Genomic DNA, 13,065 nt, shown 5'->3' with positions numbered 1-13,065 from the left:
ATGTGATTTGAAGGTGGCATGAGAGGGGGACTTGTAGACAGGTGTGGTGAGTACTTAAGGCAGAGAGATGGGGAATGGTGTGTGTGGAGGTAAAGCAGTGGCTAAAGGATAAGGTAGTAGAGCAGGGAAGTAAAACATGAAGAGTTTGAATTTCTTTCAGAATGTAATGGGAAGCCGGTGGAGGAGTCGAGGGAAGAGCAGTATCAACACACTGAGATTGGAAGAGCATTTTGGATATATCCTCATAGGTTATTCATATTCATCACTGAATTTGTTTGTAGAGGATGAGGGAGGGATTTCAAGTTTTGCATCAAGGCCAAAAAACAGAAGAAACAAATCTCTGCAGATAATCACAAGAGTAAACAACAGCGGGGATAATGAAGACAAAAAACAGTTACACTGTGTGCTCAAATAAATGTTTATTGTATCAATGAAAGCTGGACTCGACATGGGCCGTGTTTTTGGCTTTGAGGCATGCTTCAGGAGTCTAAAAACACAAAAAGAAACATGAAGAGCAATAGATGAGAATCAAAACCTATAAATATTATCTAATATAATGTCACATAATTAAAACACATGCAAATAGGTTAAACAATATGGGCTGTTTACTAAGCTGCGCTAAGGGCACACACTGATGATTAGCATTCACTAAACGTATGGAGAAGCATAATCGAAAGGGACGTCCTCATTTCGATTTGGACGTCCTCGCAAGAAGTCCCCCATCCAGGGGCGGGGAAACCCGTATTTCGAAACAAGATGGACGTTCATCTTTCTTTTTGATAATACGGTCAGGGACGCCCAAATCCTGAAATTTGGTAGTCCTTAGAGATGGTCGTCCCTAGACCTGGTCATTTCTGATTTTCGGTGATAATGGAAACCAAGGACATCCATTTCAGAAACAACCAAATGCAAGCTATTTGGTCATGGGAGGAGCCAGCATTTGTAGTGCACTGGTCCCCCTGACATGCCAGGACACCAACCAGGCACCCTAGGGGGCACTGCAGTGGACTTCAAAATTGCTCCCAGATACATAGCTCCCTTGTGTGCTGAGCCCCCCCAAAACCCACTACCCACCAACTGTACATCACTACCATTGCCCTTACGGCTGAAGGGGGGCACCTAGATGTGTGTACAGTGGGTTTGTGGTGGGTTTTGGATGGCTCGCTGTTTCCTCCACAAACGTAACAGGTGGGGGGGGGGGGGGGCTGCGTCCTCCTGCCTGAAGTGCACTGCACCCACTAAAACTGCTCCAGGTACCTTCATACTGCTGTGATGGAGCTGAGTATGACATCTGAGGCTGGCATAGAGGCTGGTAATCAGTATTTTAAAGATGTTTTTTTGAGGGTGGGAGGGGGTTAGTGACCACTGGGGGGAGTAAGGGAGGTCATCCCAATTCTCTCCGGTGGTCATTTGGTTATTTCGGGCACCTTTTTGTGCCTTGGTCGTAAGAAAAACACGACCAGGTAAAGTCATCCAAGTGTTCGTCAGGGACATCCTTGTTTCTTTCGATTATGGGTCGAGGACATCCTAGTGTTAGGCACACCCAAGTCTCGCCTTCACTACACCTCTGATACGCCCCCTTGAACTTTGGCCATCCCTGCGACGGAAAGCAGTTAGGGACGTCCAAAATCGGCTTTCGATTATACCGATTTGGACGACCCTGTGAGAAGGACGCCCATCTTCCGATTTATGTCAAAAGATGGGCATCCTTCTCTTTCGAAAATGAGCCCATAAGTCACCCATAGGAACTTATGGGCAACTCTAGCATTTAACACGAGCTAATTTTAGCTCGCACTAAAAACACTAGTGCACCATAGTAAACAGGGCCCTATGTTTTTCAAAATATTGTACAAAACTCATACAGATAAACCAAAGCAATATGCATTTGCAAAACAATAGAAAAAATAGCATAGTTGCAGTAAATAATTGATGAAATAAATGAGATGCCCCCTCCCCTTCGCTCTTCCCCCCCTTTTTCTCCTTTTTTCTCTTCCTTTTTCCTCCTTCTATTTCCCCCTTTTTCTCACCTTTCCTCTTTCTTCTCCCTCCCCCTTCCTCTCCCTCCTCCCATTAATTGATAGGCATTTTCTTTGCACTCTTTTACACCTACCTTATCACGTTTGATCTATTTTTCAATTCCTTGCCTTACTTGCCCTAGTGCTTAACAACATGCATTTTGTTCTCATATGTATGAATTTTTATGTATATGCAATTATTTGTAAGTTCTACATTCTTATCTATTTATATTTGAATTTTTTATTTATTTAAGGACAATAAGATGTTTTTGGCATTTTTTTCCAATTTACTTCAGTCCTCGTTTCCAAATGTATTTAGCTAGTCGTTATATTTACCTTTGTTTCCTACATTTACTTTCTTTTATTTTTCTCAGGTATGTGGATATCTTTTCTGGGGGTTTTTTTTTAATTAGTTCAGATATTTACTCCTCAATCACTATTATTTTTTACTCCCTGTTATAATTTACAGTATCCCTGTTTTTTGTAATTCATTTGTGCCTTACAGCAGTGTTTGTATAATTTTTTGGCATAAGTCTTTTTAGAAATATAAGTGAGTTCCACAGCAATATTTTTTTGTCATAAGCAAATCCACTTATTGTGCTTGGTCTCTCTTTCTGCTTTTTATGCTATTTTAACATTAGGGACCCTGTTTACTAAGCTGCACTGTAGGTGCACTAACTTTTTAGCGCACGCTAATTCTAGAGACACCCATAGGAATATATGAGTATCTCTAGCATTAGCGCTCGCCAAAAAGGTAGCATGGCTTAGTAAGCAGGGCCCTAGGATTTATATAGTTTCCACAGTTTACTTTATCTTTTTCCATATTCTGTCACATACAGTAGAACTTTGTTATAAGGACTTCTGGGGACTGACCAAAATGGTCCCTTATATCTGAGGTTCCTTATGTCCAAACTGTATATTAAGGAAGTCTTTTACTGAATCAGAGCTCATAGCCAACTGTTGTTTCATCCATAGTTTTTTGTTAACAACAACTCGCACAATATACAGTATGAAAATGAAAGAAGTTTATTAGCACAGTTCACTTAAAATAGTCCGAAAGATTTTTGTTTAAGACGGCACTCATGCTTTGTTAGAAATAAGTCATTGTCAAAAGTGTGTTGCAAAGCCACTTCACTGTCCTTGACAGTGTAAAAATAGTCTTGTAACGTCTCCAGGGCTGATACAGCATCCAGAAAAATGGGAACAGCTTCCACTTCATCTCCAGTAGTCTCAGTCATATCATCATCATCATCATCATCTGTTTCTTCCTTCGCTGATACAATGTCTGCTACAATGTCATCATCAGTAGGTTGTTCACAGGTCTCGACGGTGTCGTCCACAATGATGTAATCCATGAATTTTAAGTTCTCAGTAAGAAACGGACTAGAGGCAAGTCATCTTCATCATCAACAGCTTCTGCACTACTAGAATCTTCAGTTTGCGGTGCATTGTAAGTGGCACACAAAGTCTTATGAAAGTAAGTTTTACTAAAGTGGTTTGCAATCGTCGGCTGGGTAACAGAGTTCCAAGCTGAATGTAGCATTTGCATTGTATCAAGAATATTGATTTCAAACTTAGTTTTGTTTTCAACACTCTCAATTAAACACTTCACCACCAATTGCCTGTACTTCACCTTGAGGTTCTTTATTAGTCCCATATCATATGGTTGTAAGCATTGATGTAGCATTCGGTGGCAGAAATGCTAGTGTTACAGCGTCCATATTCTTTACCTTTGGATGCACCGGGCAGTTGTCCACAGCAGTCAGTACATGCCGTTTCTGTGCTTTAAGTCATTTGTTCAGTTTCAGTAGCCAACCAGTGAAAATCTCAGAAGCCACTCAAGCCTTTTTGTTGAAAGTGTACTCGGTCAGTAGGGTTTAGTGTTTTTAAATCAGCGAGTTTGCTCAAACTTGCCAATGATTAACAGTGGCAGTTTTTCACTTCTGTCCATATTTGCGCAAACCATTGTATTCAGGCGTTCTTTACTTTGTTTGCAACCGAGACATTCATCACCTTTGAAGCAAATAGTCTTATCAGGAAGTAGGAGGGAAAAAAAATGCCTGTCTCATCAGCATTAAAGATATCATGTGGTTGGTATGAAGACAATTGATTTGGAAGACTTGATGTCGTCCATTTGCTGATGATGTCCTCAGCCACTACTGCTGCTTCATCACACACCTCACGAAACACAATTTCATGTCTGTCTTTGAATCTGTCAAGCCATCCAATGCTGCACTGAAATGCATTACATAAGTACATAAGTAATGCCATACTGGGAAAAGACCAAGGGTCCATCGAGCCCAGCATCCTGTCCACGACAGCGGGCCAATCCAGGCCAAGGGCACCTGGCAAGCTTCCCAAACGTACAAACATTCTATACATGTTATTCCTGGAATTGTGGATTTTTCCCAAGTCCATTTAGTAGCGGTTTATGGACTTGTCCTTTAGGAAACCATCCAACCCCTTTTTAAACTCTGCTAAGCTAACCACCTTCACCACTTTCTCCGGCAACGAATTCCAGAGTTTAATTATACGTTAGGTGAAGAAATATTTTCTCCAATTTGTTTTAAATTTACTACACTGTAGTTTCATCGCATGCCGCCTAGTCCTAGTATTTTTGGAAAGCATGAACAGATGCTTCACATCCACCTGTTCCACTCCACTCATTATTTTATATACCTCTATCATGTCTCCCCTCAGCCGTCTCTTCTCCTAGCTGAATAGCCCTAGCCTCCTTAATCTTTCTTCATAGGGAAGTCGTCCCATCCCCGCTATCATTTTAGTCGCCCTTCGCTGCACCTTTTCCAATGAGATGCGGCGACCAGAATTGAACACAATACTCAAGGTGCGGTCGCACCATGGAGCGATACAATGGCATTATAACATCCTCACACCTGTTTTCCATACCTTTCCTAATAATACACAACATTCTATTCGCTTTCCTAGCCGCAGCAGCACACTGAGCAGAAGGTTTCAGTGTATTATCGACGACAACACCCAGATCCCTTTCTTGGTCTGTAACTCCTAACGTGGAACCTTGCATGACGTAGCTATAATTCGGGTTCTTTTTTCCCACATGCATCACCTTGCACTTGCTCACATTAAACGTCATCTGCCATTTAGCCGCCTAGTCTCCCAGTCTCGTAAGGTCCTCTTGTAATTTTTCACAATCCTGTCGCGATTTAACAACTTTGAATAACTTTGTGTCATCAGCAAATTTAATTACCTCGCTAGTTACTCCCATCTCTAAATCATTTATAAATATATTAAAAAGCAGCGGTCCTAGCACAGACCCCTGAGGAACCCCACTTACTTCCCTTCTCCATTGTGAATACTGCCCATTTAACCCCACTCTCTGTTTCCTATCCTTCAACCAGTTTTTAATCCACAATAGGACATTTCCTCCTATCCCATGACCCTCCAATTTCCTCTGTAGCCTTTCATGAGATACCTTGTCAAACGCCTTTTGAAAATCCAGATACACAATATCAACCGGTTCCCCTTTGTCCACATGTTTGTTTACTCCTTCAAAGAATTGAAGTAAATTGATCAGGCAAGATTTCCCCACACAAAAGCCGTGCTGACTCGGTCTCAGTAATCCATGTCCTCGGATGTGCTCTGTAATTTTGTTTTAAATAATAGCCTCTACCATTTTCCCCGGCACTGACGTCAGACTCACCGGTCTATAATTGTGCATTAATTTCTTTGCGAACATGTCGCCTTTTTCATGCAGCAGTGGGCAATTAACTGGAATGTTCCATGATTGTGCCAAATGAAACCACTTTAACAGCACTGATTCGATGTCTTCAAATGCTGCTGTTCGCAAACACATTCTACTAGTAGTCGCTGACGCTTCAAATGCATGTTTTAGCTTTTCTCTTTCCTGCCATATTCGATTTAGTGTTTGTTTTACAAGATTTAGTTTGGAACATACGACTGACTGTTTTGACCATTTTCAATGTCATTTATTAAATTGATTTTTGCTTCCAAATCAACACTGTTCATGTAGGTTTGTTGGACATTAAGATCAGCCATCAGTCAGTTCACTCTTAGTGCTATCTCCATGTCAGTTTCTTATATACGTGGTACAATAAAGCATCGGGACTGTGTATAACCGAGTCCACTATAACTGAACTGAAATACGTTGGATGTCCTATTCTCTTAGCTGGGACTAAAATTTTACTCCACTGTATTCAAGTGTCCCTTATAATGAAGTTCTACTGTACTTAACAACTGCAGCGATTAGACGTGGTGTTTATTTTTTCATTGTATGAGTGATGCAGGGCATGTCAGCCAGTATTTAGTATTTGTGGATCTATGGATTTGTAGGGGTCCTATTTTTGTATACGTTCCACTATCTACCTGGTGATGTCACATTTTTTTGAAACACTTCCACAACTGTCTATTTGTGGTTTTCGTATTTTTCTGACCTCATCATGTATAAAGTACTAGTCTTTCCACACTATCATGTAAACACGTTTTTAAGATCCTCAGTTCCGCTTGTTTTTTGTTAGCGGTGGTTTTTTGATACACTGTGGATTTTGTTATGCACTGGTTTTTTTTGTGCCAACGTTTTGACAGCGTTTTGCAATACATTTTGGAGTACTTTTATGGTTTCTTTTTTTCTTTTTACTAGGTTTATGATATTTGCATCTTTCATCACTATCCATTGGTTTTAGTCCTAATACGTATTTTATTCTAGCTCACTATTCTAACTCTTTGACAGTGTCTTGCCACAGAATTTAGAGCACTTTTATAGTTCTTTGTTCTGCACCTGGTTTACAGTTTATTCACATCTCTCAGCACTATTTTTCAGTTTAATCGCTATACGGTTTTTTTCCAGTTCTTTTTTCTTCAGTTTTCATCATTTGTGTCCTCCCCCCTTTTTGTCGGTTGTCTTTTTTTATACACCATTCAATTCTTGTTACAGATGCTTCAGTCTTGATTCAGTAACAACACGATGCACACAGGGCTTTGCTTTCTTCATCTGCCGCCCTTGATCAGACTCAAAGGTTTAGGTAATTTTTCTAAGTATTTTCTAGGCAATTTAACATACACATTATTTTTCTTCATTTTATCATAATGCAGATTTTTTTCTGTCCCTTTAGTTTGGACTATCTATATATAGCTTTCACTGTCCCTATCCCCATTTACTTATTTATTTCTTTTCATTCATTGTTGAGTATTCACTTTTATGGTTAATGCAGCTTTCATATGTTTTTTTTAAATGACCTGTACATCATATCCACAATGTCCTTTTGGCATTGCTGTTATGATACATATAACATGTGCTGTTTTATATGTGCTGTTATCTATGGCATCTTTCATATTTTTAATTGACTCATATAGTACATAAGAACATAAAAGTAGCCATACTGGGTCAGACCAATAGCCATCTAGCCTAGTATCCTGTTTCTAACAGTGGACAAGCCAGGTCACAAGTACCTAGCAGAAACCCAAATCGTGGCAGCATTCCATGCTACAAATCCCAGGACAAGCAATAACAGACTATGGACTTTTCCTCCAGGATCTTGTCTAAACCTTTTTTTTTAAACCCAGAAACGCTAATCGCTTTTACTACATCCTCCGGCAAAGAGTTCCAGAGCTTAACTATTCATTGAGTGAAAAATATTTCCTCCTATTTGTTTTAAAAGTATTTCCATGTAACTTCCTTGAGTGTCCTTAGTCTTTGTATTTTTGGAACGAGTAAAAAATCGATTTATTTCTACTCGTTCTACACCACTCAGGATTTTGTAGACCTCAATCATATCTCCCCTCATCCGTCTCTTTTCCAAGCTGAAGAGCCCTATCCTCTTTAGCCTTTCCTCATACGAAAGGAGTTCCATCCCCTTTATAATTTTGGTCGCTCTTCTTTCAACTTTTTCTAATTCTACTATATATTTTTTGATATATGGTGAGCAGAACTGAACGTAGTACTCAAGGTGCGGTCGCACCATGGAGCAATACAGAGGCATTATAGTATTTTTGATCTTATTCACCATCCCTTTCCTAATAATACCTAGCATCCTGTTTGCATTTTTGGCCGCTGCCACAAATCAGCAGAAGATGTTCAGCATATTCTCTACAATAACACCTAGATCTTTTTCTTGAGTGCTGACCCCCAAGTTAGACCCTAGCATCTGGTAACTGTAATTTGGATTATTCTTTCCAATGCATCTCACCTCGCATTTGTCCACATTAAATTTCATCTGCCATTTGGATGCCCAGTCTTCCAATTTCCTCAGGTCTTTCTTCAATATTTCACAGTCCACACATGTTTTAACAACCTTGAATAGTTTTGTGTCATATGCAAATTTAATCACCTCACTCGTCGTTCGATTTCCATATCCTTTACAAATATGTTAAATAGCACCAGTCCCAGTACTACTTAGCTCTGCAGCACTCCACTGTTCACCCTCCTACATTGAGAGAAATGACCATTTAATCCTACCCTCTGTTTTCTGTTCAATAACCAATTTCTAATCCACACCAGAACCTTGCCTCAGTGGCGTAGCGATGGCGGCTGACACCCGGGGCGGGTCACTGCTGCGCACCCCACCCCCCCTGGTGCAGCACGGCGCACCCCCCCCCTCGGAGCGCATTCTTACCACTGGCGCTCCGCCCCGAGTGCACGTTGTCGCTGGGAGCTGCGTCGGCTCCGTTGGTGCCCTGCTCTCTCTGTCCCGGAACAGGAAGTAACCTGTTCCGGGGCAGAGAAAGCAATGAACCAGCGAAGTCGACACCCCCCCCCCAGCAGCGTGCACCCGGGGCGGACCGCCCCACCGCCCCCCCTTCCTACGCCACTGCCTTGCGTCCTATTCCATGACTCTTTAATTTGCTTAAAAGTCTCTCATGAGGAAATTTATCAAAAGCTTTCTGAAAATCTAGATACACTACATCAACCGGCTCACCTTTAGCTACATGTTTATTTACGCCTTCAAAGAAATTAAATAAATTTAGTGAGGCAAGACTTCCCTTGACTGAACCCATGCTGACACTGTCCCATTAAACCATGTTTGTCTATATGTTCCATAATTTTATTTTTTATAATAGTTTTCACTATTTTGCCTGGTGCCGACGTCAGGCTTACCAGTCTGTGATTTCCTGGATCACCCCTGGAAAATCGGCGTCACATTGGCCACCCTCCAATCTTCAGGTGTAAGAACAATTTTAATGAAAAGTTACATATTACTAACTGCAGATCAGCAATTTCATATTTGAGTTCTTTGAGTACCCTTGGATGTATGCCATCCTGTCCAGGTGATTTACTACTCTTTAATTTGTCGATTTAGCTCAGTACATCTTCCGGGTTCTCCAAGATTTCTTTCAGTTTCTCCGCATCATCACCCTTGAAAACCATTTCCGGTATAGGCAGATATCTTACATCTTCTTCCGTAAAGACCGAAGCAGAGAATTCATTCAGTTCTCTCCGCTATGGCCTTGTCCTCCCTGGGTGCCCCTTTTGCTCCTTCATGATTTAACGGTCCCACGGATTCCCTCAAAGGCTCTCTGCTTCTGATGTACCTGAAAAAGTTGTTACTATGAGTTTTAGCCTCTGCGACAAGTTTCTCTTTATATTCTCTTTTAGCTTTCGTTATTAATGCTTACATCTGACTTGCCAGTGCTTATGTTGTTTCTTATTTCTCAGTTGGGTCCTTCTTCCATTCTTTGAAGGACAATCTTTTGGCTGTAATAGCCTCTTTTACTTCACCTTTTAACCATGTTGGCTGTCGTTTTCTCTTCTTTCCACCGTTGCAAATACATGGAATGCATCTGGTCTGAGCTTCCAAGATGGTATTTTTGAATAATGTCCATGCCTGATTTAGTGTCCTAACCTTAGCAGCCGATCCTTTTAGTTTCTTTTTAACCACTTCCTCATTTTATTATAGTCGCCCTTTCGAAAACTTGAAAGTACATCAAACTTGATCATGTTATGATCACTATTTTCCAGGAGACCCAACACCTCTACCTCTCGCACTATGCACTGCACACCACCAAGGACTAAATCCAAAATGGCTCCCCCTCTTGTCTGTTCCTGGACCAGTTGCTCCAAGAAGCATTCATTTATTACATCTAGAAATGTTTATCCAGTCGATATTGGGGTAATTGAAATCACTGAAAATGTTCGGAATAAGTAGAATACAATATCAAAAAGTCTTCAAAATTCTACCTTACATATAATATGTTTGAGGGCAGCTACGGCAGGTAATGATGAAAAACTGACGGTATCTTCATAATTCACTTAAAGTCCAGCCTTGTACCCAAAAAAATCTTAAGATTCATTCGAGTCCAGACAGGGAAGCCCTGTTTCGCTAAAACATAGCTGCTTCAGGGGAATTTCTCTTCATTTCAAAAATCTCCAAGCTCGTTAAGATAAGTACCCATTCCAAGTGATGTTTTTTTGAAAGTTTAGTCTCTATGATTATTGTTTGTTGAGGCACTAAGGCAGTGTTTTGGTGAATTTGATACAGTGGAGTTTTTTTTGTGAAGACATATGATTGAAGTGGTTCCCTCATTAAACAAAAGGCGTGTCCTTTAAAAATGAGGAAGTTCCGATTTTTCTGAAGTCTTTTTTTCTCCACTTTTTTTCATCATTACCTGCCGTAGTTGCCCTCAAACATATTATATGTAAGGTAGAATTTTGGAAGACTTTTTGGTAATTGAAATCACCCATTATTATAGTGTTGCCCAATTTGCCAGCTTTCCTAATTTCTGTAAACATTTCCTCATCTGTCTGTTCATTCTGTCCCGACGGACAGTAGTACAGCCCTATAAGAATATTCCTTCCCTTTACATATGGAATTTCTATCCATAATGATTCCACGCTACTACCTGTTTCATGTGGAATGTTTATTTTGACTCAATCCCCTTTTTAACCCCCCCCCTTTCAATTTGATCTCTCTATCCTTGTGATACAGTTTGTACCCTGTTAGCACAGTGTTCCATTGATTGTCCTCTTTCCACCAAGTCTCTGAGATGCCTATTATATCTACTTCATCATTTAGAGCTATATACTCTAACTCTTCTATCTTACTTTTTAGGCTTCTAACTAACATTTGTATACAGGCACTTCAGATTGTGTTTTTTCCTTGGATCTACAAGTTGCTTAGAAATTGAAGGGGATAATGTTCATCCTTTATCCTGCTCTTTCCCTAAGCACACCTGGCTTATTTTCAGCAATGCTGAAACCTCTCTACTGGGATTCCATAAATGTCCTGTTTCAATAGTGTCCTTCAAGGATACTTCACATTGAACCATGTGCTCCTGGGCAAGTGTCGGATCCCCTCCCCCCCCCCCCCCCCCCCCCCCCCCCCCCCATTCTAGTTTAAAAGCTGCTCTATCTCCTTTTTAAAAGTTAGCACCTGGTTCCATCCTGGTTTAGGTGGAACACATCCTTTCGGAACAGTCTCCCCCTTTCCCAGAATGTCTCCCAATTCCTAACAAATCTAAATCCCTCATCCTTCGCATTGAGACTTTGGAGCTCTTCCTACCTTTTGGGTCCTGCATGTGGAATGGGGAAAATTTCTGAAAATGCTACTGCCACAAAACACCTAGCACTCTCACCTGGGTCTAACCCTGCAGCCACCTGGAGTGTCTGTCCCCAGCACAGCTCAGGTCTGCCCTCACCTACTGCTTGTGCTCTACAGTAGCACCCTCCTCCCATTGACTGGGTCTCTCTGGGCGAGTCTTCCACTCAAGTTATTCCCCAGTGATTTCTAGGTTATTGGGGCCATACTCTCAGGGGTCCCCCAGTTCCTGGAAAGCACCCACAGACCCAACACACAAACCTCCAGGATTCTTAGTCAGTCCAGGACATCAGAGCCAATAACTAATAGGTTTATTGTCACAAGATTTGAACAGTGAACCATATAAAACAGATGGAATATTAACAGGCAATAACAGGTAAAACAAACAGGAATTAATATTAAAACTATCTAACACTTGTTCACTACCTGAAAACTGTCTGGAAAGCTTCAGGAAATTTTAGTGCTCACAAGTCTGAACAGGGCCTCAGCAGACCTGTCAAGTCTCCCGCATTCAGCGGGAGACTCCCACTTTGGCGGGTCATCTCCCGTACTCCCACCAAAGCAGGAAAGTCTCCCGCTGAAACACGCGGTGGCGCTAAGCTCCCTCCATTTCCAGCCACTGCTGCTTCTGCTGTTGAGCAGCAGCAGCCGCAACAAAAAAAGGAGCTAACAAACAAAAGAAATGTAAAAAAGCAAGCGCTGCACCACAGGCAGCCTTCAGGCATTGGCTGTCTGCTGTGCAGCCACTCCTCTCACGTCACTGTCCCTGGAGTGCTGGAGCAGGAAGTTACGATCAACTTCCTGCTACGCTGCGCTCCTCCAGGGACAGAGAGAGGAGTGAGGAGCAGCTGCAGAGCAGACAGCCAATGCTTGAAGGCTACCTGCGGTGCCGCGCTTGCTTTTTTTCAATTTTTTTTTGTTAGCTCTTTTTTTTTTTTTGATGCAGCCGCTGCTGCTCAACAAGAGAAGTAGCAGTGGCCAAGAAACGAAGATCTGGTGGAAGGAGGAGGAGCGGGAGGCAGGAGGTAGAGTGGGGAGAGAAGGAGGGGAGATGGAGTGGGAGGCAGGAGGTAAAAGAGAGTGGGAAGAGAAGGAGGGGAGATGGATAAAGGCTGCAGAAAGAGAGAAGCTGCTGGTGATAAGGATGGGGAGAAAGGGGGATCCTGGCTGAGATCAGAAAGAGGGAAGACACTGGAAGGAAGGATAGGGAGAGAAACAGAAGAGACATTGAAGGATGGGGAGAAAGATGGGGGAAATGATGAATGTAAAAGGGTAGAGAGAGAGAGAGACACTGGATGGAAGGATCGGGAGAGGGGGGTTGATGGATGGAAGGATGGGGAGACAAAGAAGGAAGGCAGATGGAAGGATGGGGAGAGAAAGAGGGAAGACGGATGGAAGGATGGGGAGAGAAAGAGGGAAAACAGATGGAAGGATGGGGAGAGAGACGCTGGATGGAAGGCTGCAGAGACAAAGGAGAGACTGGAAGGATGTGGAGAGAGAAGGGATACTGAACAGAAAAGGGT

At 41.9% G+C, this 13,065-nt stretch overlaps 1 protein-coding gene across 2 annotated transcripts in view; it reads left to right on the top strand.

Annotated features, from left to right (window-relative positions):
- Positions 1–13,065, top strand: part of CARF (calcium responsive transcription factor) — a 194,502-nt gene that overhangs the window by 120,109 nt on the left and 61,328 nt on the right. The window lies entirely within an intron of this gene.

Source organism: Microcaecilia unicolor, chromosome 7 (genome assembly GCF_901765095.1).
Source record: "Microcaecilia unicolor chromosome 7, aMicUni1.1, whole genome shotgun sequence".
Classification (NCBI taxonomy): domain Eukaryota; kingdom Metazoa; phylum Chordata; class Amphibia; order Gymnophiona; family Siphonopidae; genus Microcaecilia; species Microcaecilia unicolor.
Note: the sequence above shows the minus strand (reverse complement) of the source record. Positions and strands in the feature narration are given on the sequence as shown.